This window comes from Budorcas taxicolor, chromosome 10 (assembly GCF_023091745.1).
Source record: "Budorcas taxicolor isolate Tak-1 chromosome 10, Takin1.1, whole genome shotgun sequence".
Lineage (NCBI taxonomy): Eukaryota > Metazoa > Chordata > Mammalia > Artiodactyla > Bovidae > Budorcas > Budorcas taxicolor.
In genome coordinates, this window is record NC_068919.1 from 47,790,733 (window position 1) to 47,817,248 (window position 26,516).

General features: G+C 42.5%; 1 protein-coding gene across 1 annotated transcript in view; it reads left to right on the forward strand.

The window, feature by feature from the left end:
- RORA (RAR related orphan receptor A) overlaps positions 1–26,516 on the forward strand; it is an 806,543-nt gene that overhangs the window by 541,443 nt on the left and 238,584 nt on the right. The gene's annotated exons all lie outside the window — the stretch shown is intronic.

Genomic DNA, 26,516 nt, shown 5'->3' on the forward strand with positions numbered 1-26,516 from the left:
TTTCTCATCTCAATACAGTGCCCTGTTTATGGTGCTACAGTTCGCAGTTTTCCTAAGTTAAATCACCCCAAGAAAGCAAAAAGAAAAATGATTGAGAAACAAGTAGGGGAGGAGGTTGAAAAGGACATTGACTAATGTATTTCCTTATTTAGCTCTATTTCCAAATTTAGGGAGCCCTTAAGAAGCATAATTGAGTCTCCTACTTATAAAAGTTCTGAGCCAGAATTCCTCCAGAGGAACAGGCTAATACCATCTTGCCAATAAAGGGGCCGATGGCACAGCAGGTGTGTGCTTATTTTCAGCACAGTCACTGGGGCTTGGTGTTGATGACACTGTCCCTTTAGAAGAAGATGATTTCTATCAAAAGAGAGCCATTTTTGTTGAGAAGGAAAAGAATATGATGGGGAGGGGCAACATCTGAGTCTGCTTCTCTGTGAGCTGGCAATAGTACAAGGACAGTGTGTGGATGTGTGAGTGAGCAGGTGTGTGAGTAAATGTGGCTGTGCATGTGTGTGTGTTTTCTTGTGTACAAGTGTGTGTGAGTGTATGTGGGTGTCTGTGTGTATGTGTCAGTGTGTGAATAGATGTGAGTGGATGTCTGTGTGAATGCATGTGTATGTGTGTGGATATGTGAGTGTGTGAGCATATGTGGATGTGAGTACATGTGTGTGTTTTCATGTGTATGTGTGTGGGTGTATTTGTGGGTAGCTGTGTGTATGTGTGAGAGAGACAAAGAGATTGTTTATCCCATCCTAAACAGGCTACCTGGCCCTGCCTTACCTCCCTCTGCTGTGATGAACAAAGCTGGTCAAATCAGGTGAAGTCTTTTTATTTGCTGAATTTTTTTTTTTTTTTGACTGGGACAGTTTCTGCCCTGAACCTCCAAGAAGGCTTCCTTAAATGTGATGGCAGGTTCTTCAGTGTGCAGGAAGTCAGTTACTTGTTAAGGCTTCAGCACAGGGAGGAAAGCTGCAGCCTGACTACTGAGTAGGCAGCCAGCTTCACCACCTCTGCACAATCTGGAAGGTGCTGGCTTATTCTCACCTCCCAGTCCATCTTACATTACCCAACAACTGGACACTCACATGCCCTTCCTGTCAGATTCCATTTCTGCCTTCCTTGATGATTGCCATATTTTATATATATTTTTTTACACAGTATCATTTTAGATAAGAGATCCTTTGACAATATCTAATTCACAGGGAGGTGAGACAGGGTGTATATGTAGAGGCTGCACTGTCCAAATGATGTTTTAAGGCAAACTTTTTGTTAATTCTCAAGACCTCTTGGACCAAGTGTCTGCTGGAGATGTGTTTTATTCTGTTGTATGCTTGATTTGGGTGATCATTCACCTCGGTACCTGCTATATACATTGGATGTTCTCTTGGGCTCTAGGGAGACGCAGTCTTTTCCCACACACAGCTTCCATTCTGGTGGGGAAGGATCCCAGCCTGTTAGCTCAGAGCTCTGTTTGTCCTGGGATGTGTCCTCTGCAGATGCTTGGCTGATAAAGAATCCCAACAGCAACTTTAATCTTATGCCATTGCTCCATAGACAAAGGAGACTGATGGGCTGCAGTCCACGGGGCCATAAAGAGTCAGACACGGTTGAGCACACAGGCACGCACACACAGTTACTGTCTACTTGTGAAATTCAAGCCCCTGGTTGGTCTTAATGGAGCCAACGACTCCCATGACTGTATGACAAACTAGCTTTCGTTTGGGGCACCAACGAGAGTCACTGGGTAGTAGCTGCCTGGAGCACTGAGTCCAGAAGAAATCTGAGGCCAAGTCCCGGTTCAGTGGAAAAGAATGCTGCAGTAGATTAGTGACGGCATACTCGCTGTATTTCTCCATCTCTCTTCTGTTCTAGTCCACAGAGGAAAGTCACCACCTTCATAAGAGACTTTTTATTTGCTTGGTGAAATTAACTTTTGCTTGTAAGCAGTTGGGACCCATCTGTAGGAAGGGGACTGACATTTCAGCTAATTTGGAAATGCTACTGTTTTTATTTTTGTTTTTTTCTTTATTCACATCCTCTTTCTCTTGTATCTGCCCTTCCCCAGTTTTAGAATTCTCTTCCACCACAAACACTCAGCATTTTCAGATTGAATCATGCTTCCTGGGGAGGAAAGCATCCAACCAAGTGGTCTCTCATTCGGAAAACATGCATGTTTAAAGAGAATGTTCAGAGTTAGCCATGTTTAGACCAAAGGAATGAATTTCTGTTGGTGAAATTCAGGTGTATTATTTGGAGATTTGGGGCACGGCCCTTTCCTTGACACATGTTCAGATGACCATATTCACCATTGCTAATAGCTGTTCACCCTAAATGGCCCATCAGAGTTCTCAGATCTCTGGAGGTAAAAATGATGGACTGATTTGCTATTTGCTTCACTACTTGCTACTGCTTAACCTTAATATGTGACAGATTATTGTCAAGAAGCAATGTAAATACTGTTCTTTACAGTAAATACTGCCTTTTCCTGTTGAAAAAGTATTCCTTTCCTACATAAAGTAGCTGACTGCTGAGACATAACAATTTAGACTTTAACATGCCTTTCAATTTATTCCAAGTAATACTATACAGCAGTTAGAAAGAGTGATGCAAATACAGATATATTAACTTGGAAACCAATCTGTGATATATCATTAAGTAAAACAATTACAAAACAACGTGCAAAGAAAAGTATAAGTGAACACTCAGACATATATGTGTACATATATATGGATATTTAAGCCTATATTTAAAGCCTATAAAGTAGCCTAGAAAACTTTATATTAAAAGCTTTTAGCTTAGGGGCTTCCCTGGTGGTCCAGTGGCTAAGACTCCACTCTCCCAAGGCAGGGGGTCAGGATTCAATCCCTGGTTGGGGAACTATATTCCACATGCCCCAACTAAGACACGGCACAACGAAATAAATAAAACAAAACAAAACTTTTACCTTAGAAGAGAGAAAGAGGTATTAGGGAATGTGTGAGGAAATGGATGGAGTCTTTTGATTTTTTATTTCTACATCTGACTGTATTTTTCAGCTTTTACTGATAGCATATATTACCTCTATATTTTAAGGAAAGAATGATTGAAATTAATTGGAAGAGAACAGCAAAAGAAATCAGGCCATGAAATGTTAAGGTCATTGGACCAAATGCAGTTATTCTGAGTGAGGAGAATGGCATTTCCTATTGTCCCTGATAACACTAAACTTTCCAGCTGCTAGCTCCCAGGGTCCTGTACACACACATGAAATGAGCAAGGAAAGCCATCTTCCTTTATCATGATGAAGGCTTTCTAGCATCTTCTGCTGTAGGCCCTCTCCTGTGGTCAGCTGAAGGAAGATAAGATTCTGGGGGCCTCGTTTGGAACTGCTGACTATTTTTAAATGATATCAAGGTCTGCTTTTTAAAAACTGATTCCCGCACACTAGCTATTTACTCTTGTTTGTGGCTTTACTTATTTTTTTCCTTCTACAACAAGAGAGAAATGTAAGGAGTAACAGGTCATGACAAGGGCCACTTTGATTTAGGGCTTTAGTGTTACTACCCCAAGAGATGGAATTTTCTTAATGTTGACACTAAACTTTTTGTCAGCAACTAGCTTTAAAGCAGAGAGGGGAATTATCCGGTGGAAAACATTATGTTATTATCCCTACCGCTGACTGTATAAAGTGTAGGTTGAATTAAATGCATGGTTAGAGGAAGAAGTAAACAAATGACTATCTTACATTATTGCAAACCAATGGGATGGATTCAGTGCCATTTGCTGGCACAGTAGGGCAAACCTGCTCAAGGCACTATACACACGACGCCTATCAAAAAGATTCCCTGCACGTGACTAAAGCTCCCGCCTATGATTGTCTTCGCATGTGTTTATATAACTCATGAGAGCTTTGCATTACGTAATACATATAACACAGGAAATCTGCTGCTGTTTAGTTTTAACAATGAACAAAAGGGAAGCTCAGAGAAGTAAAAGGGTTTGTCCAGGTCACTATAGTGAGTAATTAACGTAAGATTTGAACCCAAGACTCCTGACCCTACTCTCTCCAACTCTTCTCATATGGGGTTTTCTTTTGGTTTAGGAACCATCTGCAGAAGACCTTGTAAAATATACATTGTTAGAGGCTGGAATAAGGAAAGTGGCCGAGAGATTGAGCCTTCCTAGTTCATGTGTTGTCCTCTTGACTGGCATTCATGAGTCTCCTTAGTGATGAAGTTGCGATGAAAGAGAACAGTGGTGCAGGCATCCAGAGTATGGGGTGGAGTGGGGGGACCTGGAAAGGATGCCAAAGGGGAAGACTGCGTCCTAAAGAGAGGGACACTGAAAAGCGAGAGGAAAAGATCAGCACCAGCTTCAGCTCTTGCTATGGGCTTCCAGCTCCTATTGCTGATCTTAATTAAATATAGAATAAATACTCCACCAAAGAAAGTTGTAAATATCCCGTCTGTGGAGACAATAGTGTCACTTGCCATCCAGATGGGATACTTTAAGAGGAGACCTCTGCCAAAAGAGATAAATAATATTTTATGTTTATCTAGCAACTTCACCGAGGCTTCCCAGGTGGCTCAGTGATAAATAATCTGCCTGTGATGCAGGAGACTCGGGTTTGATCCCTGGATCAGGAAGATCCCCTGGAGAATGGAATGGCAACTCACTCCAGTATTCTTGCCTGGGAAATCCCATGGACAGAAGAACCTGGTGGGCTACAGTCTATGGGGTCACAAAAGAGATACAACTTAGAGACTAGACAAGAACAAAAGCCTCAGATTTATTTATTTATTTTTTTTAATCTTCACGTCCCTTGTAATTATATGTAAGTGTGAATTTGCAATTTGATTATATGTAAGTGTGAACAGTTCTCTCTAAGTCACACTCTAAGCTTTCTGAGAGCAGGATCTATGCCTGCCTCACCTTTAGGTATTGAGAAATGACTAGTACTCAGCATGGACTTGTTGAATTAATGAACACAGCAAAGGTGTCAACACAGATCTTTTAACTCTCTTTAGTGTATTATATTTGTATGTGCATTGTACTTATAAATATTAAGAAGTGGGAGACCCATAATCTATTCATTTTTAATCTGCTTATTCAACTTTGTAAGTGAATTGTGTGTCTCTATAGGTGTTTTGGACAAAACAGATGATTTATTAAGTAGTGATATTTTAAAGTGCAAATGAATCAACATCCTATGTTTGTATTAACAAACTATAACTTGCTGCTCAACCAAATATATAATCACATGGGAGCAGCATAGTCCCTGCACAAGCAGGGACAATATAATCTCTATTTCATATTGCCTAGATCCTGGGGCAGTTGGGCATATTAGAGATCATTAATCAGTACTATTGAATGGTAAGAGAACATTTGTCTATCAGTTATGGATTCGGGTTTAAAAAACAAAAACAAAGAAGCATCTTCTTATCGTGTTAAATTCTACATAAAGAATAATCACCCAGATGGAAAGTAGAAGTAAGATTTTAGTTCCCATAACATGCAAGAAAAAAAATGGAAAAATTCCTTTGGCATGCATTCTCTTGATAAAGAGGAAAAACACTGGACTCAGTGTTCCACAGACCTTGGTTTCCTAATCTTTGGTTAAAGGGGGAGGCAGCCTGTTGTGAGCAAGCAGACCTTTCAAACCCATTTACTGTGTTTGGAGGGAGGAGGGGAAGGCTGGTCCAAGAGCACATTCAAAGAAGGGATGGATACCTTCTCAGGGAAGTGAATGTCAGGAGCCCTGTGAACCTCTGCTAGGGTTTCACTTGGCAGCCAGGTGCCCCATTGAAACTACTCCCTGGGGATCTCATGGGATCTGAGATCCTTCTCCTTCTCTTACTGGGTGGGATGAGAGCACTGGCCAGTTCATATGAGGACAGGGACAGACTCTTTTCCTTTTCATGCCTTAAGAAAAAAAAAAAAAAAAAGGCCCAAACAACCTATCCAGGCCTTTTTCCTTTGCAGCACTGGTTTCAGCTGTCTTTCCTTGGCATCTTTCTTCCCAAGGATCCCTGCACACCTGAAGCATAGATCTGTCTGCAGTCCTTCCCTGCTCTGTTTTGCTCCTGAACTAGTTGACAGCTTGGAGCTTTGGTTCATAAGGGATCAGCTGTCAAAGGCAAGGAATGTGAGGCTCTTGAGTTTGGATGGGATTTGGGCAGAGTCTGTCTGAATCCTTGCTTTTGTCTGGAAATGTTAAGAACGATTACAGCAATGTGTGCCCAGTGGCCTAGGAGTGGAGGTGCATCCAAGCAGGGGTCTGTGAGCTCAGGAAGGTATGCTGGGAATTCAGTGGGTTTGCACCCATCAGGATTCCAAGCCCTAGTAAAGGCTCAGTGAACACAGGGAAGCAATTACAAGGATGAGACTGGACGGAGAGTTGCGCTTGGGGCTATTTCTGCCAAAAAAGCAATGGGCTGAGTTCAACTGAGCAGGGGAGTTAGCTGAGGGCAGAAATATTTCCTTCTGGTTGTGGACATGTAATTGTGAGGCTTGCAGGGGAGGAAAGGTGGCCAACCCGCGAGGGCTGCTGTTTGTGAGGCGTTCACAAGAGTTTGCGATCCAAACAGTTGTGAATGTGAAAGTTATTACTGCTCAAAAAACACTTTATATCAGGGTTAATTATAAGGAGATTCTGGAGTATAATTAGTGTTCTTTCTATGGAGGATTAAGGGGCTCTCCTAAATGGCCTTTTTGATTGCCTTCTTCCCTTTTTTAATTTCCTCCTTGTCCTTTTTGATTATCTACCCCACGACCCTCAGGGCTCCTCAATGTAATACAATTAAAATAACATTTTTGTGTTAGAGGGTTTTATTTTATGAGCTATTAACCCCCTGCTTGCCTGCAGTCTGGTTGCGTCTGCCACACACCACTGTCTCCAGACACCTGGCGTGTCTGCAGCCCCATAGGAGGGAGGCAAGGAGGCTGGGGACCAATTTTCCTGGGTTTTTCCAGACCCGATTGGATGCTGACTTTTGGGTGGAAGTGGAAGGCAAAGGGAGGCCTGCTGGGTCGGCTGGCCTGGATGCAAGTCTGTAACTGGGTGATCGGACTTTGTCCCCAGTCTGTTCCACGCTGCACTGGGGCATATTGCCTTGCCTACAGTAAGTGCTCAAAACTGGCTATGGAAGACCTGTTGAGGACCATTTGCCATCTTTGTTTTTTACAATTGTATTGTGACTAGGGACTTAGACCTTTCCACATCTCTTCCCCATTGGTCCTGAACTCATCCGTTTATTGGCCCTGCCAGCTGAAGGAGGAGTCTAGCTGGTGCATGCATTTCAGATGGAGGTGACTCTGCAAAGCTTTATAAAGGAAAAAGTATAATTGTGGAGTCAGATAAACTTGGAATCATATACCAGCCCCACCACTGTGTGACCTCGGCTGAGTTCCTTCAATTCTCTGAATCTCATTATAATCATAGGTAGAAGGAAAGAGGCATTATGTGAGTATCTGGGAGTTGTTGGGATTATTAATAGAAATCAAAGTGAAATCAAGTATAAGAAACATGTAGCCCAGTGCCAATCTTATGCGGCCATTCAATAAACGTTGAATACCCACTACCACCACCACTCTTACCTTCTGCCTTTCTTGCCATTCTTATTCGACCAGAACTTCTGCAGTTCTGCTGGTATCTGCTCCATAGAACCTTCTTCCACTTCACTTACAAATACCCAGGAGTGGAGGACATTTCTATTCAGTTTATTTGAGGCTGCTGCTGCTGTTGCTGCTGCTGCTGCTGCTGCTGCTGCTGCTGCTGCTGCTGCTGCTGCTGCTGTTGCTGCTGCTGCTGCTGCTGCTGCTGCTGCTAAGTCGCTTCAGTCGTGTCTGACTCTGTGTGGCCCCATAGACGGCAGCCCACCAGGCTCCCCCGTCCCTGGGATTCTCCAGGCAAGAACACTGGAGTGGGTTGCCATTTCCTTCTCCAATGCATGAAAGTGAAAAGTGAAAGTGAAGTTGCTCAGTCATGTCCGACTCTTCGCGACCCCATGGGCTGCAGCCTACCAGGCTCCTCCGTCCATGGAATTTGCCAGGCAAGAGTACTGGAGTGGGGTGCCATTGCCTTCTCCAGTATTTGAGGCACAAGTCACCTTTTATGACATTCCATGGGCTTTCCCAAACCCCCATAAAATCAATACTTGAGTGACTAAACTATGTAGCAAGGCACAAGTCACAATGGTCTCTTGTCAAGAAGTTTCCACAGGAGACCAGAAACACGGAGATCGTGACAACATGAGAGTTTAATAATAATTGAACACAATAGTCTATATCTCTAAGTAAAACATGATTAATTGTTAAGTAAAGTAGCCCAGGAAATAAGAGCATAGAAGATAAGAGAGAAGAAAGACTGTCAGCGCAGGAGAGGGAAGTCTTTGGTGCTGGTGGCGTTCCTTTAAAATGAATTGAGATGGGAGCAGTGCAGGAGAAGATGTTGAAATGCCTGAACTCATAAGATAATTAAAAGTGCCCATTCCAATTTTTAATATGGTGCTTTTGAATATACTAAGTTAGATTGAAATCAAGTCAAGTTTATAATCACTAATCAAGAAGACCTTTTCTCCTTGCAAAATATGCTTCTCTGTGTTTGATAAAACCTGGGTGCGTGAGCTTTACAGCTCACAGATTAATAGTTGTTTAATTTTAGAAGCAGCACCTAGAGAGGTAGAACCATCCAAATAAAGTAGGTGAAGCTCCCAACAGTTGCCATCGTAAATGGACCAGTGCGAGAGGGTAGGGGCCAAGATCTGGATGCCTCTCTCTGGGAGAGCTGTACAGTGGTTGTGGCAAAGTGATGGAGTCTTCATGCATTCATCAACCCACACCAGCCTTAATTAAACAGCTGTTATGGCTCATATGTGCTATCAGGCACTGACACCTTGAAAGTGAGGACAAAACAGCCCTTGCTCTTAAGGAGCTCACCCTCCAGAGATACAAGTGCTCAGATGTGGGAACCTCCTGCTAACCCAGCCACAGGGTCAGGGAAGGGTCACAGAGAGGATGAGGCCAGTATTCCAGAAGGCCCCAAGGCTAGCTAGGGCCCATTTAGGAATCCTACTGTTAAATCTAGGGTGAGTCAGAACAGGAAGCACAGGGCTTGTGTTCTATCAGCAGACCCGGAGAGCTCGTGAACCTGAGTAAGCCATAAGGAGCCCTTCCACAAGCAAAGTGTGCAGGTGTGAGTCCTGGCTTCACACCTCCTAGCACATTACATCAATTCTTTGTGCTTCATTTTCCTCATCTGTGAAATAGTAATAATAGTCGTGACAGGCTCATGTGATTATCGTGAAGAAAAAGGAGAAAATGCTTATAAAGTCCTTAGAATGATGCCTGGCATGTTGGACTACTCCATAGACCTTACCCGTAATAATAAAAATTACCATCGTTGTTGATATTGTGTGATTGAGTAGGGCAGTTGTATTTTTTTCTTAAGAATTTAAATCTCTTTATTTCCTTAGAGGCATTGAGATGGCTTATAATAGTACAGACGGTACACAAGATAAATATTCAGTGAATAAATCAGGGTAGCAAGAAAATATGGGTAAAATAATAAAATGAAGGTGAAGTGTACAAATTGCATGCTGTCAGATCTTGCTAAGCTTTGAGAGGATGAACACCTTTGCCTAAGCATATAGCCTCTCTAAGACAAGGTCAGGGGGTCCAGAGTTAGCTGTGCTACACAGATAGACCTCTTAGCCTCGGGGACGGTGGAGGAGAACCCTGCCAATCTGCACATTCTCCAAGCTGCCACTTTCATCTCGCCCTCCTGAGGACTGAGGCCTTGCCATGCTCCGTCTTATAGTCCCCAGTCCTCACTCAGGATCTTGTGTGTAAGGACAGGATCTTGTGCATAGTAACCACTCGTTAAATACTTCTTGATTTGTTTTTTGAATTATAGATGCGTGAATGGTGTTAAAGACTGGCTTGCCTTGAGCCATCACTTTGAGCCTGATAACATCTCAGGAGTGCTTTTTTTTTCCTAGATATATACATTTATTATTTTATTTTACAATATCAGCCATGCCTTAAGGCATGTAGGATCTTAGTTCCCCTACCAGAGATCAAACCCATGCCCTCTGCAGTGGAAGTCTGGAGTTTTACCCACTGGACACTAGGGAATTACCCTGTCAGGAGTCTATACCACATTTATTTGATGTATGAACATCTCCAGGAAGAATTATTTGTTTAGAATCTGCCATCTGTTTTGTTTAGGGAGATTCAAATCTTTTCAAGTCATCTTTCAAATTATGTCATTGAGAAAGTGCTCAACTCGTCCAACCTACCTTCTTTTGCTTTGCTTTTCCCTTCTCCTGACTTTTCAAAGAAAATGGCTGTGTGTGTGTATGTAAATGGTTTGGGAGGCTCACATTTATCTATCTCTACCAGTTTTAAGTTACAAATGGTCTTTATTTTTTCTCTTTTCAGTCAATCCTTCGACCTATTTACTCATCAAAACCAAGGGCAGCTGCTATTGTTGAAATAAAAGCCCACATATTAAGCCATATGTAGCTGCTTAACTGTTAAATTTTTAATAAAATCTAGCCTTGGCCCTCTCTTACTTGGCTTCCTTCCTTAGATAAGGAGATCTGTAGCCTAAGAAAACTTCTATGTTTTATTATGGGAAAAGTGAAGTTCCATTATCTCCACACCCTTAAAGATCTCAGGAGCTTGAGGGCAGAGAATCCAATCATCCGGAGTTTTTCTCCAACTAGACTTGCTCCATCTTTGCAAAGATCTGGTGAGACAAACTCAGTAGTCCATGGTAACATGTTCCTGGGCAGAATTCCTGCCCAGAATTCCTCCAGGTCTCACTGTATCCCGATCACCTCTCTGGGAAATGTTCTCGCTGTTTGTGAAACATGAAGAGAGAAGGGTGAGAAATGGGAAGGAGGACCCTGGGGTCTGATGTTGGGCATCACTGAAGCAGAACAAGAAGGTCTGCATCTGCCAAGTGTGGTCTTCCTTTCCCGTATTCTTCTGGGATGACTGCAGGACCTGGCCACCCAGGGAATGATGAGAGTCCAGCCTTGCTGGAGGGATCCAGGGTGTAGAGTTCAGGCCAACAAGGAAATGAGTCCAGGGAAGTCAGCTGAACCATAGAGGAGCAAATGGAGGTGATACCCTAGGTGGGCAGGGCCCAGAGTCCAGGAGGTCAGAGAGTGACAAGAGTAGTAAAAGTAAGCTACAAACTGACTCTTCAGAAGGCAGCTTTCTTCTGGTGTCGTCAGCCTCTTGCATCTGGGTCCAGGTCCCTTCAAGGTTAATCAGAATCAGAAGTTCGGAGAACTGCAGGTGAGTCCTCTATAGGAATAAGGCAGGACAGAAACACTCGATTTATTTACACGTCTGTATTAAGTTCTAAGAAATAAAGTAGCAGATGACAGGAGAGAGCTACCATTTCAGCTGCACCTCGGCTTGTTGGGCTGTCTCTGTGATTTCCTTTCCACTTCGGTTTGCTCACTGCAGCAGTAACTTGGTTCTTCAATGACAGGTGATTTCATTATGTTGATAACAGAGAAATTTTCTTGAAATTTAGGACTTTAGAAAATAAACGGTATGTGGCAAACTAAAAGAGAATGGAGTCAATAGTAAACAGTGATATCATGAGCTATTGTTATTTCCTTGATAGGTTTTCAGTAGGAAAGGTATTTGTATAATGTAGCCAGTGTGATCATGTGGACTCTGGGTTAAATCCATAACAAAATGATTTACTAAACAAGCGAATATAGATGTATAGCTTATTTAAACAGTTGATGTGCTTCTAAAGAGCTGGTTATATATCTTCTATAGTGATTTCTTCCATAAAATGAATCACCAGCATATAAGGAATGACCCCTAAAGAATGAAGCTCTGTTGGGGTCAGGGGTCAGGTGCTTCTCACAGAGATGTCTCTTTGTAATATCATCTTTGCTTGAACTACGAAGGATTTTGTCTTTTTGTTTTAATCAAGAAGGCCTATTCTGCTTCAGCTGTTATAGTGTTTTTTTTACTTTAAATGTTTCCTATATCTGGTTTCTTTTAAATAGCCTCATATAAATAGCAGAAATAAAATTTCCAGCAATTATTTTTTGAATGGAAGAGCACTTAAGAAATAGCGATTTACCAAGTTCTTTGAAGATACCCACGTCTGCGCTCCCCATGACACATTTTACTATGGCTCACATACAGTAGTACTCAACAAATCTGGCTTCTATGAGTAAATAACTTACTGAAATAATGTACATAAGAATGCGTAAATAAGAGCGTTATTGTAATGGAAGCAGACCCTTGCTCTCCTCCGAGAGGTACTTGGCTATTGTGGTTTCAGTTTCCTCTTATCCTCTTATCTGTTGGTGAATCAGAACTTACACCAGGCAAATTTATTTGTCTAGCTCTTGAGACCAGATGTAAAATAACACAATAGTATTTTGATAGTGCAAAATTGTGTTCACTGGGACTGTCCGCTCCCCGGCGATCAGTCCATTTTAATGAGGTTATTTTTCTGTACAAGCTGATCTCTCTGAGACACGGAGTCAAAGAACCCGTGGCCTCTTTTTCTCTCTTCTGCCCCTGACTCATTTTGTGACCTTCAAAACGAACACAGCACTACCCCAGGAAAGGTGGTTGTATTGATTGCAGTTGAGAACTGAGGTTTCTGCGTTTCTCTGGTTGTTTGATTGATGATGTGTGATGCAGGGAAGGAAAGCAGCGTCCAGGGAGACTCTCGGGTGTGGGGGCGGAGGTAGTGAGTTCAAGAGTACCACAAAGTTCTCCCGGCTGAACTGAGAGACAGCTGGGGGTTTTGGTTAAATTGTGTTTGAAAGCCTTAGAGTCCCCCAGACGAACTATGGCAAATTGAAACGCAAGGAGCACTGTTAGAAGTCATACCCGCAAACTCTGGGAAATTACAGCCGACAGTTATTAGTCATCCTTACGGGCAATAGAGACTGTTGTTTTAAAAAAAAAAAAATTCAAATCTGATGCTATGAGTAAAGAGCTGTTCTTCCCTAGGCCGGATAATAATATTGCCAGGATCGATTTAAGAAATTAATAGGAGACCTTGCTCTGGGCTGGCAGAAAGCTTCCTTTCTTGTCAAGTTCAGCCAGCACACAGGTGTTTTTTTATTGCACTGGGAACCATCAATACATAGAATCCCAAGGTACTTACTTATTTAAGCAAAAAATGCAGGCGCTAAGGGGGATCGTTAAATTTGCTGCTGAGAACTGTGATTGGTCCCATTCAGATGTTTTTAACTGGGGAGTCTGGATTTTTTGATTGCTGACTTAGATCGAGTTGACTATCTTTTGTATCTCTCTGTTTACTTTAAATTTAGCAATCCAGATAGGACCCTTGTTTACCATCTAGCTCTGGGATAGCAGGGTTTAGCCACCATTATAGTGGGAAGGACATGGATGAGGGATGCTTTTCCCGTGTCCCAGAGAGGGCATGGTAGCAAGGCCATTGCCGAAAGATTCACAGTAGTGCACTCAGAGGGGAATGAATTCTAGGTTCCTGCTTCTTGGTTAGTCCATATACCTCCCTTCAAAAATGCTGCCGCCATCCAATATTATGGACAGAAACTGGGAGAGGAAAAAATAAAGGAAGGAGGGTTTGTAGACCAACAGCACTCCAACAAGGTGGTCTGTCCTGCATTAGGTAACAAAGCTATGCCCCATGCATTCAGAGCCATCTCTCTGCTCTTTCCCACCATATGACACAGCTATCTGACCTGTGAACATCCACCCCACCCCCAAACCAACGCTGCCAGTACCCAACCAACCCTTGAAGCAGGAGTCTGCAAGGTGAATTTCCTAACAAGCTGACTTTTCAAAGGTTTTTCAGCTCTTGAAAACGTGAAAGCCGTGTTGAAAAATTTAAGGGTCTGATATGTACCAGTTCTGTGGAGCAGCAGCAGGACATAGCTCTTTGCAGTGCCACGATTCCCCAAACCCCAACTCTTTAAATTAAGGTGTTTGTGACAGCTGCTTGGGCTTAATGGGATGCACGTAGGATTGGTCATTAATTATTGCTCTTGGGTTTTTGCACTTACTCCCTGTGTTTCACCACAAAAGATGGTATTATTGTGTAAACTATTTTTAGCGCTTTTAAAAGAAACCCTCTTTATTTGGGGGGGCTTCCCTGGTGGCTCAGACGGTAAAGAATCTGCCTGCAATTAGGGAGACCTGGTTCATTCCATGGGTTGGGAAGATCCCATGGAAAAGGGAACGGCTACCCACTCTAGTATTTGGGGGTGGGTTTTTTTAAACTTATATTGTAAAAATGTCCCCACATACTCAAGAGCTGAAAGACAATCAGCGCTTCGGTGGACCCATCGTACAATTTCAATAGCCATCAACATGGTAACAGAGTTGTTTCATCAACTCCCCCACCACAAAAACACACATATTCTTTTTAATTTTGCTGGAATATTTTAATGAAAATCCAAAACATCAGGTCATTTCACTAATAAATAGTTCAAGGTAGACATTTCTTTTAAATTATATACATATACATATACCCATAAAGCCATTATCAAACAAAAGAAAATTAATAATTCCTTAATGCTGTATAATTTTGAGTCCATTTTCAAATTTACAAAGAGTCAGCCAAGGAGGAAAGGCAGTGGATCATAACTGAGTGGTCTGCATGATGTGTTTAGCAGCTTTAATCTTGTTAACCATCATCTAAAAGTGCCACACACACATATATGTACACACACACAAACACATGTGTACACATACACGCACACAAACATGCATCTATGCACAGATACACACAAACACATATGCACATGTACACATAGACATGTACACACACTGCTGATCATTTTTTCAAAGCTCAGCAAAAGTCAGTCCTTGAACTCTGACTTCCACACTTTGCTTTCAGAAGGGTTCCAGAGCCTGCACTAAACAGAAACTTTGCCTTGGTGATGACTTAGTGCCCTGTGTCTATTGTGGAAATTCCTCAGCTTTGTGACAGACTTATTATTTTATTGCAATAAATATTTGTACAGTTCCTTTGGATGTTCATCAGTGACAGGCACGTGGTTGTGGTGAGACCCCTTTTCCACATATTAATGACTTCCCCACTTGCTGTCTGCCAGGTTGTGTGCTTTGGGTTAGAAGGAGGTCAAGACAGGGATGTTTAGATGAATTTCCTGCAACCCAAGCTTTGTGTATTAAGTTCTCACTCTTCCACTGGGGCCCTAGTTATCTTTTTAAAGTCTGTTTGCAACATGGTGACAATTTTGACAGGAAAGTCAAACTTAGAAAACCACCACTATTCATGTGAATGTGCTTAAACCCAAGACTTTCATTCACATCCAGTCAGAAAACCCTCTTCTAAAGTGGTTTTTCCTATTCAGTTTGTAAACCCAACTTTTTTTTCATTTACCGGGCTCCTTTTATAAGTGGGGATCCCCTATTTTTAGGTGAATGTCTTTACTTCTCTACTGTCATGCTCACCTTAAATTCCAGAGCAAGAGAAAAGTATTTAGAAAATTGGCAGGCAGAGGGGCTGTATCTGAATGTCATATCAAGGATGAGGTGAGAAACTTGAGCCCTCTAGAAAGATTCTTCCATTGGTGACTGATGGATGAGCAAGATAAACATATTTTCCTAGTGATGTTCAGACCACCGTTTATTTCTTCCTGTATGTGAAACTAGTTTTTAATTATGCTGATTTTGCCATGCTGACCTACCCTCACTGATAGGAAGGTCCCAGCTAGAGAACATTAAATACTAGAATTCAGATGCAACATTTTGATCAGTTATCCAAAGTTTTCCTATGTGAAATACAACTAATCTGAAAGTTGGCTGCATTCGGAAGCTTCCTCTGGACATTTGATTCAGTGTCTACCACAGACTAGGAGCTTAATAATAATGTGTTAATTAAATCACTGGTGAGATCCAAAGATGCCAATTTAGGAGTAATGACAGAATTTAAAGCAGGATGAAGGTTTTATGCTTACTACTAGGAGAAGAAGACTGTACCTTTATTTCCACCCACCTTGTCCTCCAACTTCCAGTGTCGTGAGCAGAAGTTAGTAACATGCTATAGGTGATGCAGACCCCATCTTCTCTTCAGGTCTGCACGGACGAGCCCATGCATGAAGCACTGATTCTGGCCATGACACTTTAAATGAAGGAGGATAGGGGCCTGATACTTGTTGAACTCTTAATTTGTGCAAGGCACTGTGCTGGAGGTTGTACATTTCCTCATTTATTCACAGTAACAAGTGCATGGGTGAGTGTCTTTAGCTTCATATTACAGATGTGGCTCAGAGGTGAGAATGGTCTGGCTAGTAAAGGGTGTTGCTGAAACTTCAATTCCAAGTCTTGCATGCTCTTTTCCTTGTGCCAGTGTGACTGGCTGCCTCCTTTAGGTTACTAACTGCAAGTACATTCAGAAGAGAGGGAAGGAAGGTGGTACTGTGGAGGTCCGTCCAGGAGGGAAGATTCGCAGGGAACATAGTAGTTCATAGAAGCCTACTTTTCTGTAGTTGTGTGTGGCCTGTTTCTGGCCCTGGTGAGAACAATGTTAAGTGGACATCATCTAGAATTGTGTTTCCCAAAATTAAGTCCTTGGACTAGAAGTTGTGGCATCACCTAGGAACTTGTAAGAAGTACGGAATCTCAGAGCCCGCTCCAGACCTACTGAATCAGAATCAGCATTTTTAACAAGATCTCCAGGCAATTCCTATGCACATTAAACTTTGAGAAGCACTAGCCTAGAGGCTTGTGGGAAATGATAATTAAAGATGCTGACTGAGTAGTTCTAGTGTAGCGTGAGATCATTTCTGGGTAAAGGCGATTCTCCTGCATTAGCCTGAGAGGGAGAATCATAATTATTTTATTAAAAAAAAAAAGCGTAACAGAATTTATTCCAACTGTGAATGTCTAGATTGGTGGCTTGAACTAGGAAACAAGTCTGTCTCTCCTCCAGCGTTTAGGTTTCTTTTGGACTACTAAACCAGGAGTATGCGTGTGCCCTTGCACACATGGAATTTGAAAAAGCTAGCCTTTGAACTTGTTAGAAACTGCTGTTGGGCACTGTTTGCAGGGTTAATGAAAACTCAATTGTGTTTTCATTATATTCCCTTTCTAAAAATATAATTTGGGTTTTGTTGTTTTTCAGCATGGAGACCAATTTGCACAATTTGTGTGAAGGCAAGCCTTAAGCAATAAATAAAATTGTGGTTTTCATAGCTTGGTTTGCCCAGGTTGCTTCTATTCTCCTTAGACAAGGTCAAAGTTAGCCTGCCTCAGTAGGCTAAGATCTTTGGAAAAACGAAACAAGAGTTTACCATCCACCTGTGGCCAGGAAACTTTTCAAGGTAGTTAGCAAAAGAAAAAGATGTTCTGCATCTTTTTAAATGTGCCGCGTCACGTTGTTTGTTCTCAGTATTCAGTGTTTGCAAACTTCCATCACAAGTGAAATTCTTTTTGCGTCATATTTGCTGCTTTCCTCCTAGCTGTGTCTTGTATATCAGATTCCTGCTCCTGGTAGGTCTTCTTGTAGAAATGATTGTACACTGGAGGCATGGCCAAGGCTTTGCATCACAGAACCTACTAGAGAAGATTTGGGATGTGTTACATAGCTGTGGAAGCTGATCCTGTCTGGCAAAAAAGAGCTAGAATTAGAATCTTGCAAGGCTAACATTTTCCAGTAGCGTAGTCAATCAAGCCAACTACCAGAGGTAGCCTGTAAAGTGAAAAACTCATTTGATGGGAAGTCACATGATGTGCATTCTAGCCCCACCCATGCCTCTAAACAGTTAAGAGATTTGGGTCCTCTTTCTTTAACTCTCAAGGGTTGGCTCTGGCACTTCTACAGAAAAAGAGCTGGTACAACCCCTTCTGGCCTTGGAATTTCAGGATTCCATTATTCAGTCTACAAAATAAGGAGACTTGTTTTCAGTGCAGCAGTAGGCTCATCAGGTGATCTCTTTTTCTATCCAGTCACAATTCCCATCGGTATATTGTCAAACTGGGAAGGCAGAAGTCCATTTTGACAATTTTCCATCTAGGAAAAATAATCCTTTAAACAAGAAAGAGAATTGCCCTTGGGGTACTGCAGGGTCCAGTTTGAGAAGTAAGGGCACCTCAGTCACTCGAGATGGTTGCAGAACTGTATTATTCTATGAAATCCTAGCCTGAGAAGCTCCAGGTCAGTGGTCTACGAGCTGGCAGCTCTCCCCATATATTGTAAGTCCTCTTGTAAGGTGTACATCTGAGAAATCTGGTGCTTTCTTTAGAAAACTAAAATAATAGCAGTAGCTCCTATTGAGCACTTCCCATATAATAGCTGGCAGAATCAGGGACTGATGTTAACTCTACTGACATAGAGACTGAGGCATGGAGATGTTCACTTACTTACCTATAGTGATCATTTCCGACTCTTTGCAACCCCATGGACTATAGCCCGCCAGGCTCCTCTATCTGTGGAATTTTCCAGGCAAGAATACTGGGGTGGGATCTCTAGGGGATCTTTCTGACCCAGATCTCCCGCATTGCAGGCAGATTCTTTATCATCTGAGCCACCAGGGAAACATTTTACTTACCTAAGCCCACCCTTACCTGAGTGTGGTGACTAGGATTTGAATACAGACAGGATGAGAATATAAAAAACTCAGCAGTGGCCACAGGACTGGAAAAGGTCAGTTTTCATTCCAATTCCAAAAAAAGGCAACGCCAAAGAATGCTCAAACTACCACACAATTGCACTCATCTCACACACTAGTAAAGTAATGCTTAAAATTCTCCAAGCCAGGCTTCAGCAGTACGTGAACCATGAAATTCCAGATGTTCAGTCTGGTTTTAGAAAGGCAGAGGAACCAGAGACCAGATTGCCAACATCCACTGGATCATCGAAAAAGCAAGAGAATTCCAGAAAAACATCTATTTCTGCTTTATTGACTATGCCAAAGCCTTTGACTGTATGGATCACAATCAACTGTGGAAAATTCTGAAAGAGATGGGAATACCAGACCACCTGACCTGCCTCTTGAGAAACCTATATGCAGGTCAGGAAGCAACAGTTAGAACTGGACATGGAACAACAGACTGATTCCAAATAGGAAAAGGAGTACATCAAGGCTGTATATTGTCACCCTGCTTATTTAACTTATATGCAGAGTACATCATGAGAAACACTGAGCTGGAGGAAGCACAAGCTGGAATCAAGATTGCTGGGAGAAATATCAATAATCTCAGATATGCAGATGACACCACCCTTATGGCAGAAAGTAAAGAGGAACTAAAGAGCCTCATGATGAAAGTGAAAGAGGAGAGTGAAAATGTTGGCTTAAAGCTCACCATTCAGAAAACTAAGATCATGGCATCTGGTCCCATCACTTCATGGCAAATAGATGGGGAAACAGTGGAAATGGTGGCTGACTTTATTTTTCTGGGCTCCAAAATCACTGCAGATGGTGATAGCAGCCATGATATTAAAAGATGCTTACTCCTGGGAAGGAAAGTTATGACCAACCTAGATAGCATATTAAAAAGCAGAGACATTATTACTTTGTCAACAAAGGTCTGTCTAGTCAAGGCTATGGTTTTTCCAGTGGTCATGTATGGATATGAGAGTTGGACAGTGAAGAAAGCTGAGCACCAAAGAATTGATGCTTTTGAACTGTGGTGTTGGAGAAGACTCTTGAGAGTCCCTTGGACTGCAAAGAAATCCAACCAGTCCATCCTAAAGGAAATCAGTCCTGGGTGTTCTTTGGAAGGACTGATGTTGAAGCTGAAACTCCAGTATTTTGGCCACCTGATGCAAAGAGCTGACTCATTTGAAAAGACCCTGATGCTGGGAGGGATTGGGGGCAGGAGGAGAAGGAGACCACAGAGGATGAGACGGTTGGATGGCATCACCGACTCGGTGGACATGGGTTTGGGTGAACTCCGGGAGTTGGTGATGGACAGGGAGGCCTGGCGTGCTGCAGTTCATGGGGTTGCAAAGAGTCGGACACGACTGAGCAACTGAACTGAACTGAACTTATGGTATTATTCCTAAGGGCATCTACTACTTGGTTGGGGAAAAGAGAAAATTGAAGAGAGTGGAATATATGGGGAAGTATATTTTAAGGTTTTTTTTTTCCTTTTTGAAGTTTGGATCTTTCCCTCCTCATTGCCGCTGTGCAATGTCAGTTTCACAAAACTCTTCAAATACCCATTCAGTCTTCTCTGAGAACTGGGAACGCTGACAGTAGGAACCAGGAATCTTAAGTACAGAGTTAAACATTCCCTTTGTCTTTTTGCCAAACTGATAAAAGGCGCCATTGGTTTTCTTAGTGGGTAAAGAGGGGTAGGAGGAGGCGAGAAGCCATTTCCTTGAACCAGACAACCTCTTGAGCCTCCTTGCTGTGGTCAGAGGAATGAGTCTCCGGGTGGCCAGGCAGCCTAATAAAAGGTGGAATTCTGGGCTTCTCTGGCATGGATTGTTGGCTTTAGCACATTCATTTTCTTGTGGAAGATGACTGTATTAATGACTATAATCTTCCTACCTAATTTAGAACAATATAGTGTGATCATTTACAATTACAATTTAGTGCCAGTGAAACCTTGGCCACAGTCTGAAAAAAATAAAAGAAATGAAAAAATGTTTGCCTTGCTGATTAATGTAACCTTAACTGTTGTTGTGTGTGTGTGTGTGTTTTCGCTTTACTGAGGTTCAAAGTATCCCCCCTCACTGTTGAATTAGAGGTCCAATATTCTGGAGCATAGAGATTTTGCACTACCTAGACTGAGGGACAGGATTTCCAGGTACATGTAAATTTTAATACATAGATAGATATACATTCCACCTTTTCTTGAATATAGCAAGATGGCAACAGAAAGCCCATATTCCATTATCATACAGTTACATTATATAGTTGATCTGAATTATACACTATATATTTTTCTTAAAGGAAATATATGAATGATTAAATATTGGATATACTTCAGTTTTTTAAACATGCTAAACAGCCATTTTAATCCAAATAGGACATCTAGGAAACCACTAGTATGTCACCTCTAGAGTAAATCTTCCTCCCTAAACTAACACAAGGATGTTTTCAACATAGCCTATTTAGAGTGTGAGTTCCGTTTGAAAATATCAGCCGTTTTTTTCTAAGATAACAAACATCACTTCTAATATTCATGGAAGAAAAATATACCGTTGTTGACATTTCAGATTTCATGTCTAAAAGAGAAAAAAATCCATGTATTATTAATTACCTATAATAAAATAGTGTTATTGTACTGTTGCAGGAAAAAAAGAGAATTGAAACTGCTGCTACTATAATTTATAACATCTTGAGAGTAAGTGTGGGAAGGCTGAGGAATTTGGCCTTTCATTATTATCTAATTTGTTTCAGTAAAGGTGTTTTAAACTTTGGGATTTTCTAGTAGGTCTTGAATGCAAAAGTGTGTTGCTGGACACTTTTTGAAAATGTGGATGAAATTGGAGAAGAAAATGGCAACCCATTCCAGTATTTCTGCCTGGAGAATCCCATGTCCATAGGGTTACAAACAGTCAGACACAACTGACATTTCAATCTGAAATTAAGCCATCTGCCCTAGAGGAGGTATCATCTCTCCATAGACCTTAAATCAGTGGGTCTCAGGACCAGGGGAGACTGCAAGGTCAGAAACAGTGAGAGGGAATAAGGAATGAATGGGAACAAAACCAAACCCACCGCTAGGCGTGCTTGTCACAAGATGAAGTGTTAGTCTCTTACTTGTGTCTGACTCTTTGCGACTCCATGGATCCTAGCCCACCAGGCTCCTCTGTCCATGGGATTCTCCTGGCAAGAACACTGGAGTGGGTAGCCATTCCTTTCTCCGGGGGATCGTCCCAACCCAGGGATCAAACCCAGGTCTCCCAGACTGCAGACATATTCTTTACCATCTGAGCAATTAGGGAAGGCCTCTCACAAGATGGGCAGTCCTCAATCTAGCTCCCTTTACAACCATAGAATAGATCCCTAAAAATAAACCTCTGGTTCATGGTGTGTGTGTTTATGGAAGGCAGGGCACAGTAATGGGGAAGAAGAGTCACCTTATATTACCCCTTCTTTCTCTTGGCTTCTAACTAACCACTGCCTCAAGCTGTCCATCTTCTTGAGTACTGTCGGCAACTTTTTGACATTTATTCATTATACATTCATTTATTTAATAAATATGTATTGATTGCCTGCTCTATGCTGGCAGTTGTTTAAGCAAAAAGAAGTTGGCAGTGAGGAGAGAAAGAAACATAGTCCCAGCCCTGCAGAAGCATGCATTTAGACACAGGAGTGAGAAATGTACATTCATGACTAATTCCAGGTGGGAGAAGAGATGCATGGAATTTGAGGGCATGGAGGCTGTGTTGGGAGCTGCACCATAGAGAGGGCAGCAGTAACCCATTGTTATGAGGCATTATAGAAGCAATGCCTCTCTATTCTGAGATCAGTTTGCCTAAACTGAACTGCAGGGGAAAAGAGAGGCTGGGCAAGCCCTGGCACCATGGGGTAGCAGGAGCTCTGGGCTTCTAGACTGAGTGCACCTCTCCCTAGCCGTGGGACCAATTACACAAGAAGCTTCCTTCCCCATGGCCTTGGTTTCCCACCTCTAAGTAATAGAACTGGAGTAGCCATCACTGAGGCCCCTTTCTGCTGTATGGGCTTCCGGTCTGGACTGCATTTGTGCCCTGTAGGGCAAAGGTTGGCTGGGGTTCCTTATGCTGGGCCTGCCCTCCCTCTTCTCTGGCCTGGAACCAGTACACCATGGAGCCATCATGCCTATCCCACTGTTGAGGGGGAACTTGGGCCACGACAATGAGAGTATGAGTAAATATGCCAAGTGAAGGCTACCCAGCCATTAACAGCCAACACCTCATCTTACAGTTCTTGCTTTGGTAGAGACCTAAATGTCTCCTATACCACATCCTATTTGGATATCTGACTATAGTCTGCTTGAGCATTTACAGTAGAAGGTTATCCGTTCTGTTTTTCGTTTTGTTTTGTTGTTTACTTTTTATTTTATATTATCGTGTAGCCAATCAACAATGTTGTGATAGTTTCAGGTAGACAGCAAAGGGACTCAGCCATACATATACATGTATCCTTTCTCCCCCAAACTCCCCTCCCATCCAGACTGCCACATGACATTGAGCATAATTCCCTGTGCTATGTTATCTGTTCTGTTGTTTGATATAGATCATTCCTAGGGTAAGGAGGAATCCTTCTCTCCAAGTTCAAATGCAAGGCAAGATGGGGGCTCTGTCCAAGGTGGCAGAGCCTGGCTTAGAATCCAGTCTCCACCTTACCTAGTCTCCAACCCCAAAGTGTGCCTGAGACATACAATCAAGGTTAAAAACTCCTGTTAACCCAACACTTGATATTTAATTACTTCTTCCCTTCACATCAAAACCCTCAGGCCCCACCCTCTAGCCATGCTCATGGCCTCATTTGCATCATGCCAAAAGGAGGAAGGTCTAAAGAAAGGCGATGAAATTTGGAATCCACAGGCCTGAGTTTGAGGCCCTGGTCTGTTACTTCATAGCTAGGAGATTTTAGGAAGTTATCTTGCCTCTTTGGATTTCTAAATCTGTAAAATGAGAGTAGTAATAATGATTTCTCGGTGATGTAAAATTAAATGAGATCCGGATGTAAAATACTTGTTGCGTAGTAGAAACCCAGGTAAAAGAAGTGGCTGTTAATTACTGCTGCTTAAGAAACTTAAATATAGTTAGTTCAAAGAGGAGTATACGTATAGTTTGTTAAACACAGGGAGGAAAGTTTAGAGTACGTTCTATTGTAGAGCCCTACCACTGAGCTTTCTGCAGTGAGTTTGGAAGTAGGATGGCCTGGAGCAAGGGACGGCAGCTCAGTGGTTTTTTGGCCGCCTCTGTGATTCTCCCCATCCTCGTGGATTTCAGGAACTGTTGCTGGTGTGCCTCTACTGCTCACACACCCTTCGCTAGCTGCACTGACACCGCATCAAGGCTCTTGCTCTGCATGGCCTGTGTTGCTCAAGGTCTGCACTGAAGCCGACTGTGCGGCATGGCGTGTTACCTTAGCGTCAGTACTTGTTTTCAGCCTGACCCCTGGATGCCCTGCTAGAGGACAGATCTCCTGATTCACTTCCTCTCAGAATTCTCCTGCATAAACAAGCCTAAGCTGTAAGATGTAAATAATTCGAACTCTAATACCAAACAGACTTAGCCCCCGTGCTGCTGCTGTACCCTGGTGGGAACAGGGAGGGCCAAAGTGTAGAGAGAGGAAAAGGCCTGGGAGGGAGGGGAAGGTGTCAGAATTTCTATGGAGCATCTGGGGAGCTGAGGGAAAGTATTTTTATCCAAATAGTATGGAAAATTCCTTCCTGGCCCTTTATATAATAGAAGCTATTTCTAAATGTTCCTCCCACCCACCTTGGGACACACACAGGCATAAAATGACAAAGAAGCTCAACTCCTAATGCTGAGCCACAGTGGGATGATACTTGAATGAGAAGTTGGTGACATTTTGATATTTAAAAGAATGTGTCCACAGACATGTGGACACGGGTGGGGAAGGGGAGGGTGGGATGAACTGGAAGAGCAGCATTGTCACATATACACTCAGTTCAGTTCAGTCACTCAGTCGTGTCCAACTCTTTGTGACCCCATGGACTACAGCACGCCAGGCCTCCCTGTCCATCACCAACTCCCGGAGCTTACTCAAACTCATGTCCATTGAGTTGGTGATGCCATCCAGCCATCTCATCCTCTGCCGTCCCCTTCTTCTCCCACCTTCAATCTTTCCCAACATCAGGGTCTTTTCAAATGAGTCAGCTCTTCGCATCAGGTGGCCACAGTATTGGAGTTTATATATATATATATACTGTCATGTATTGGTAGTATGTACACTATTATGTGTAAAATAGACAGTAAGAAGTTGCTGTATGGCACAGGGAGCTCATCTCAGTGCTCTGTGATGATCTAGAAGGGTGGGATGGAGGTGAGTAGGACAGGCTCAAGAGGAAGGGGATATATGTATACGTATGGCTGATCCACTTCATTGTACAGCAGAAACTAACACAACATTGTAAAGCAATTATACTCCATCCCCCCACTTTTTTTTTTTAATGAAGATAGATGCCTAGGAAAGTTCCAGTTGGGCAGTAGACACAGATAAAACAGAAGGACCCTCCGTGGCCAAAGTGCTCTGGGGAAGTTCAGAGGACTCAATAGATACTCTCTTTTCCTACCAGAGCCTAAACTTGAAGCCTCAGTGCAAGGAGCCAAGTTTCTTTGCCAGGAGCACATTGAGCCAACATCCATAATCACGTGTGCAAATTGGTGATAAACACGGTATCAAGTATGTATGCAGTTAGTTTCATGTAAGTCTTACAGGGCTCCTGAGATAATCAAGATGAGGAGCAGATCTGGGAGCAATTAGAGTGGGGTCCCAGTGTCAAAGAGGAGATAGAATAAATTCAAAGGGATGGAATGATAGTCTAGGCTGGAGAATGGCAAGTGCATAAGCTAAGAACTGGGCACAAGGTGGGAATTCAATGAAAGAAGAAAGAGTTGTTGGAGAAGAAGTAGCCAAGGAGAATCTTAAAAGAGGATTGATGTGGGAGAAAAGGAGGTGGTCCTAGGGAACCACAAGAGTAAATTCAAGAAGTAGAAGATCATGGATGCTTAAAGGGAATTATTCTTGCTTTTTGAGGGGCAGACTAGAGTCAGTGAGTTAATTCGGGGATTAGGGGAGAGGTCTTCCCTTTGTAGTAGCCAGCTGTAAACTAGTTTGTCATTCTGAGTTGCTTCACCAGGTACCCAATCCAGCACTAGCAAACTAAGACCCACAGATGCCCACAAAAACTGAGGGCTGTCAATCACCCTGTTAAGTTCCAAAGTTAAGCAAATTGGTATCTTCCCTCAGACACACCCTATGTCTCTATTTGACAAACAAATGACATTGTTAGTGTCTCAAAACAAAAAACAACAACAACAAAAAGTAACAACATCTCCTGAGCTAGGTAAGAATCAGAAACTATTTATTATAGCAATGTGTCAAAAAATGTAGTTCACATCAGAGGCAAGTAGTTTATTAATTGGAATTTTCTCTTGGGGGGTTTTCCTTTTTTGAAAGTGATTTTAGCTGAGGCCTAACTCCCTAGAGAACTTGGCCCTAGAAGAGTTTGAAGCTGAGAAAGTGCTACTCAGGCTGTTGTTTTCAGGCTTGCTCCATCTTTGCTGAAGCACCATCTTCAGTGCATCAGTTATTGATCAACACGCTGGTATAGGCTTCTATCTCCAGGGAGGGTGTGTAATGATGAGAAGATGGATTCTGCCAGTAGAATTTTTACAAATGAAATGGTCCTTAAGGCAACAGGGCCCACACATTCTCTCTCAGAACTCCCAGGATCAGATCCCTCTCAATTCAAGAGATGCAGACTTGTGGCACGCTTCCTGTTGATTTGGTAGAGAACACCAAACCCATCATTCAAGCCCCCTGACTCCTTCTCGATGCTTTTGAACTGTGGTGTTGGAGAAGACTCCTGAGAGTCCCTTGCACTGCAAGGAGATC